Source organism: Cupressus sempervirens, chromosome 8, assembly GCF_028749045.1.
Source record: "Cupressus sempervirens isolate cs-2001-9-10 chromosome 8, ASM2874904v1, whole genome shotgun sequence".
NCBI lineage: Eukaryota > Viridiplantae > Streptophyta > Pinopsida > Cupressales > Cupressaceae > Cupressus > Cupressus sempervirens.
This window is the reverse complement of record NC_143125.1, coordinates 767,914,886-767,922,217: the sequence shown is the minus strand read 5'-3', so window position 1 is coordinate 767,922,217 and position 7,332 is coordinate 767,914,886.

Genomic DNA, 7,332 nt, shown 5'->3' with positions numbered 1-7,332 from the left:
TTCACACTATTAGAGGGAGTTCTCATGGATGAGAATCAAAATGAAACAAAGGATAATTTCTTACTTTATTCTTTCTCTAACAATTTAATTGCATTATGACATGTTGTGTTGCCATCAATGCCAAAGATGGAGATTGTTGAAACAATTGATTAATTATGTATTGTCTTTGATATTATACAAAATGTCATATCATTTCCAGTTAGTGTATGCCAAGCTCACTCAAGTATTGAAGACAATTTTCTATGTCTACTATGTTGATAATTGGATAATAGAGATATGTAATTGTTGTAATTTATGGCAACATGTGATGTGCATGCTTATAGGAAACCTTAGAAATAAAGATACTTAGATTTTGGCAATCAAAAATTTATCTAAGTATGGAATTTGGTATACAATAGTGTATTGTTTTATTTATAACTTGTTGCTAATGTCATATTATGACTAGAAAAGTTAGATGGAGATTATATACATGTTTATGATGATGTGTCTAACCTCAAAAGTTAGTACAAACTATATGAAACATAGATTTTTGTGTTTTGATGAAACAAGATAACAAAATTGAAGGAAATGATTATTTTGTTTTTAAAATAATTACTTGTCCAATTAGGGCCAACATCCTAGATGTTAACTCTAAGTTGGAAAAGTGTATTTTGGTCTTAGCCAACCTAGCAACAATTTGTGTAAAGGCATGGTATTTATGCAAAGGACATCTTGTAGATTGAAGTGTGTAATCATGCTATCTTGAAGGAATGTTGAGCAATTGTATGTGAACTTTTGTGAAAGTGATATATGAAAATTTTGTGAAGCTATTTCAATATTTGAGATAAAATTGATAAAGTTGCTATATTCCAATTGTCTAATTACTTGTTTGGGTAGTGAGCTCTTCTTGTAATTGGAAGTGCATATTTGGGTAGTGGGCTCATCTTGCATATATTATACTACAACTCCTAATAAGGTTGGAATCTCCTAACAAGGATTCAAAGTCTACTAATAGGGACTCTTTATATTGAATTTTATCATTGACTCCTAATAGGGTACATCTTCTAACAAGGAACTTATATATCAATATATTATCTAGTGGGTATCATCTCCACTGGGGCTTTCGCTTGGCTAGGGTTTCCCTAGTTAACAAAATATGGTGTTATGAGTTATCTTTGTGCATGGTTACTATTAATATTTAGAATTAATTTATTACTTAGTTATGTATGGTTTAAAGTATGAAATAATATTTAGTTAGTTACTAAATTTTGTAGATTATTGATTCACCCCCACCCCGCCCCCCCTCTCAGTGATCCCTATTTCTAACAATTGGTACCAGATCATAGTTACTTTGAAAAGGCTTAACAACTTGAGTAAGATCCCCATGAATATGGAACAGTTGAGGAAGAACCTTGAAGAGGCAATTGAACAAATTGATCTCCTTATTGAAGAAAGAGATAAGCTAAAAGACAAATATGAAGACTCTAACATATGCATTGGACAATTGAAGGAAAAGATTGAACAACTCAAATTCCAGCCTAAATCTACTGAATCTAAAATTAATGATGATGATTATTCAAAGATAAAGACAAAGTATAAGATCTTGAAGTATGAACTAAAGATTATGAATCTAAATTTGACTTTGAGGAATGATCCTAGCAAAGTTAAATCTAATTTGAAGATTGAAAATGCAGATCTAAGAGCAAGTCTAGCAAAGAAGACACCTAATTTTGAAATATTGAAAGAAGATTATGAAGAAATTAATAAATATAATACTATTGTGAAAGGTGAATTAACTCAGTGCAAGAACAACTTGAAAATATTTATTCTATGAGAGAAAAGCTTGATGATTCAATGTCAATACAAAGACCTACTTATGATAACTCTGGTCTTGGTTACCTATTTAACATGTCTCTAAAGAAACCTAAGAATAGATCAAATCCAAAAGAAAATGATAAATCTGATGATAAGATTGAATGTAATCAATCTTTTGATAAACCTAAAGAAGTTGAAATTTTGGATGAACCAGAGCAAGTGGAAACTCCTAAGAAAGCTAGGTATGAATATAGAGGTAAGTGTTTTTTTATGTAATGAAATAGGCCATATGAAAAGAGATTATACATATAATTCATTTAATCATGTTAAGGATTCTTATTCTCATAATTATCATGGTATGAGCCATAAAGAAATTGATTGTAGGAAACTAAGTATGACATCGATAGAAGGAATAGTAGAATGTCTAGAAATACTAACCTTGGAGATAGAAGATCTAATGGAAGGACATCGAGAGATGGAAGATCTTATGAAGATAAATGTTAGATCATGTATTATAAGTGTAACAACTTTGAACACATAGCTAGGAATTGTCACAAACCTAATGATCAACATAATCCTAGAAGCAGAGCGCCAATATGTCAGTTATGCGACAACTTCATACATACAACAAAGTATTGAAGAATGACTAGAATCTTTAGAGATAGAAGGAACAATTGAAGAAACTTTAGAAATAGAAGAAATGATGGGAAAAACATTAGAAATGACAGAAGGAATCATGAGAGGAACTTTGAAACTAATAAAGAAAATGAGGAATAAATTAATGTAGTTAGTGAACTTTTAGAAGAACTCAATGAGGCATTTGTAAAAGGATTAGACATAGCAGAAGATAAGTTAGATGATGAGATAGGAAGATCAAAGTCAAATATCAAGTTAAATTCAATTAAGTTCAATTAAGCTTTTTTATAGCACTAGAATTTGAGAGCTTCATTTATAGATTAAATTAGAGAAAGAAAAGTTGGGAAAGGTATATCAAGTTAAGTTTAGATGGCACCTAAGCTCATTGTAATTTGGAGCTTATTTGAACAAGTTGTGAAGGAATTAAGAGTTATTAGTATAACAGAGAATGTTAATTCTATAACACAGAGAATTTTGTGAAGCAAAGTCTTGAGGAGCATTTTAATAATAAAAGGAGGCTATAGAAAATGTTAAGTAGCATCTAAAGATCAGATAGATGATCTTGAGTAGTTATTTAATTAAAAAGTGTAATTAACAACTTTTTTGTTTTTCCAAAGTATGTAATTAATGCAAGTTCAAGTTGATGGAATAAATGGAGTACATACTTGATTTCTACTTCACTAAAAATTCATCCAAAGTAGAGAGTACTTAGAAGTGACTTATTAGAGTGATTATGAAGAAAACCTTATTTTCAAAAATAGGCATTTTATCATTTTTTTCATAAATTTATTTGGTAAATTCTCGTATTTTATAGAATCATGGATATGTTAGTAATATGCAATGTTGAGAATGAAGATAGACCTATGTAGAAGGTTGTTTTCATGAAACCTATTGGAGGAACCCTAACCTAACATAATTCATTATGCCAGACAATGTAATATATTTGGAAGACATAGGAAGTTATCTTAATAGTAAAATTGAATCTACTAGAAGCGAATACATGAACAAGGACATGGAATTAGTTTTCAATCATAATATAACTATGAAGCTCAAATTTGAACGCTTGAAGGAACTAGACCTATTTAAGTATCATTTATATAGAGAATTGGACATAGATGAGTGTAAACAAATCATATTAAGTAGAATGCATGATGGGAAGCTATGGATGTAAGATAGTGTAGTTGACATTTTTGCTGACCTTATTCATGAGATAATTGGTCTCAATCAAGGCAATGTACCTATAGGTGAGAAAATGGTCAAAAAGAAAGTTGAGAGTTATACCAAAGAAATGTAAAATGGAAGGCCATGGTGATTAGCACCATTAAGAAACCTAATGTAAGATTCCTGAGTAGAATTATTGTCTACTCCTTTTGTGCAAGCTCAAAGATTGATGAATTATTAGCCAGATTCATTTATGCAGCATATAAAATATGTGTAGAGAAGGACCAAGTCAACCTCAATGAAATTTTGAGAATGCAATTACTTGAGAACCTAGAGAAGATAAAGAGGACTAAGAATAGTGTGTTTGGATTTCAGTCAGTGATCAATCACATATTAGAGCTATTAAATTTCCACAATCCATGAGTGTTGTGATTTTTTTTCTAGATTTTATTGTGTGAACAATTTTTTTACATCAATGTTTCAGATCACACTATATGATCCATCATTAGGATGCATGCAAGAAAGGAGAAGGAATCAAGACCAATCTTATCATAAGTAGGTCTCTATATTGACATTGAATCATTAAGCTTTTCTCTACTATAATAAAGCTTGTCAAGCTACTATTTGCAGTTAGTTAATTCACCTTTCACAATAGTATTGTAATTATGAAGTTCTTCATGATCTTCTTTCAGTATTTCAAATTCAGATGTCTTCTTTGCCAGACTAGCTCTAAGATCTACATTCTTAGTCTTCAAATTAGATTCAACTTTCCTAGGATAATTTCTCAAAGTCAACTTTAGATTCATAACTTTAATTCATTCTTCAAGATCTTGTACTTGTCTTTAGCTTTGAATAATCATCATCACTAGTTCCAAATTTAGTAGATTGAGGCTTAGATTTTAGATGTTCAATCTTTTCCTTCAATTACCAATATATACTTTGGAGTCTTCATATCTATCCTTCGTCTTATCTCTTTTTTTAGTAAGGAGATCAATTTTTTCACGAATTTCTTTAAGGTTCTTCATGAATTGTTCCATATCCATAGGGATCTTACTCAAGTTGTTAAGCCTCTTCAAATTAACTATAGTTTGATACCAATTGTTAGAAATAAGGAATACTGAGGGGGGTGAATCAATAATCTACAAACTTTAGTCACCGATAGGATATTATTTATTACTTTAAACCATGCATAACAAAGAAATAAAGAAATGCTGAATAGTAATGGTAACAATGCATAGAGATAACTCATAACACTATATTTTATTAACTAGGGAAACCTTGGCTAAGGGAAAACCCCAGTGGGGATGATACCCACTAGATAATATATTGATATATAAGATCCTTATTAGAGGATAGACCCCATTATGAGTCAATGAGAAAATTCATTATAAAGAGGCCCTATTAGGAGACTTTGAATCCCTATAAGGAGATTCCAACCCTGTTAGGAGTTGTAGTACAGTAGATGCAAGATGAGCTCACTACCCAAACATGCACTTCTAATTACAAGAAGAGCTCACTGCCCAAACAAGTAATCAAACTTTTGGAATATAAATACTAGATATCTTCTTCCCTTATTGATTTTTAATATTCAACTCAATCTCGGATCACAAAATAACTTATACAAAACTTCACATATATCACTTTCACAGTAAGTTTGCACATCACAATATTCACATGTCATGTCCCCTTTTCAAATAATTAAAGAATAATAATCTTTGCTAAGACAGGCAGGCCCAAGAAAGTGAAGTTTCAGAAAAAGGGAGTTAATCTTTGGAAACCGTTGGACTAATAAATGATAATTATTATTAAAATATGTTTCATTAACCTCTCTTGGACGTGAGTTACAGTTATGCCCTTTTTAAAGAGGTTTGGAGGCATTTTGGGGGGATTCCAGACTTGATTTTTCACTCATTCTTTGTTATTCTTCAGAGGCTGCCAAACCTGTGGAGAAGGAGACCCAAGAACGGGAGTTTGCAGGTTTCCAGGGAGACCCAAGAACGGGAGTTTGCAGGTTTCCAGGAAGGCTAAGGACGGGAGTTTGAAGCCATTCCATGGGCATGCTCATACAGAGTTTGCCTTTGTGCTGAACAGTGCAGATTTGTGAGTTTCCGGGTGTATTTTTGTAAGAGTTTGGTGTTTCCGGTTGAGTATTTCATATCAGTTTTGGTTTCTGCTGTATTTTATACTTTAAGCTGTTAAAATAGATCTGAATATATATATTGGGACGTGATTAAACTTCTGAGATAGATTATTAGTGTTCTTGTGGTGTTTCCGAGCATATTTTGTGCTATTTCGGGAGCCCGATGAGCATAGTTTTGGTCCTACATTTTCGAGCTGTTGTGTAAAGGCTATACGGATCTGGAAATATCAATTTGTAGGCTGTTATGCTGCTGAAAGTTCTGTAAAAATTTCCATTTTCAGATTCATTAATAATTTGTGAAGTTGTGAAGCTTTTAGCACTATTTTCAACATACCCGATTTGGGGTTTCTTAAGGAATTTGGTGGATCTTTGTGATAGCAGTTGTTTGATTTTAAAGATCTGATTAGAGGTTGGAAATATCATGAAAAAATCAGAAAAGGGACATTTCAGTGGTATCAGAGCCATGATCTTGCCAGCCTGAGGGTTTGTAGAAGTTGCAGGTCAGTTTTGACAACTACCCAGATATTGCATTTCAGTTTTGAGAACTACCCAAATCTTGCATGTCATAATTTATGATTGCATGTTGCTTCTAATCAGCTGCATGTAAAAATTTATGGTTGCATGCTACTTCTAATCATTTGCATGTTAGTTCTTGGTGCTTGAAGAAGTTATATCCTATTGGGGTTACACTCTACTTTATCCAGAATGGACAGATATAGTACAGAGTCTCAGAGGGAACGATCTTGGACAATTGATAGCCAGAGTCAAAATAGTAGAAAGGATGGTTATTTAGACATTCGAGATAAACTTATGAAAATAAGCCATGACATGTCTAAACAGTTGGTTGAGCACCACCGTATAAATGACATGTTATCTGACCCAGCTAAGGTGGATAAGTTGACTGGATTTCTATTTGGCAAATTTTCTCACAGGACAGATGACACAATTCCCAAGAACTTGCATGAGGAGTTTGAGAAACTAGCTGATAGCCAGGTAGTGGTCTCAGATTCTACTTTGCCACAGGAGGTGGTGGGAAAGGATATTACACAGATTGATAGTAACAGTCAACTTGATACTCAAATTGAGACAATTGTTTACAGGTTGTCAAAGGGTGATGCCACAGGTATTCAGGATGGTATATTTACAACAGGCAGTGACTACAGTGTAGTGGGTTCAGATGATGATTATGAGGATGTTGTTGTGCAGGATGGTGAGATACCTAGTAGAGATGAGCAGACATTGAGCATTCATGAATTTGCTGAGAAAGAGTACCAGGCGCAGTTAGATGCTTCATCACATGAGGTTGAGGCAGGTAGTACTTCACATGATTTATCCCGCCAGCTGAAGGTGAGTGAAGATAGTATTGTGACTTCATTACCTTATCATGACAGGTATGTGGAGTTAGTTGGTATTGGTCATATTACTCAGGTGAGGAGTTTGCTTGAGTTACCAGTTGATTCTAGTTTACGGATATGGACACGAGATTGTTATATTGGTGTTTGGGATTCAGTTGACTGGAGATCTTTAACACTTTTTGGTCGTAGTGTTTGTTTGGGTGCTATCATGGATTTGATTAGCAGATTACACGGTGTTGTCTTTTC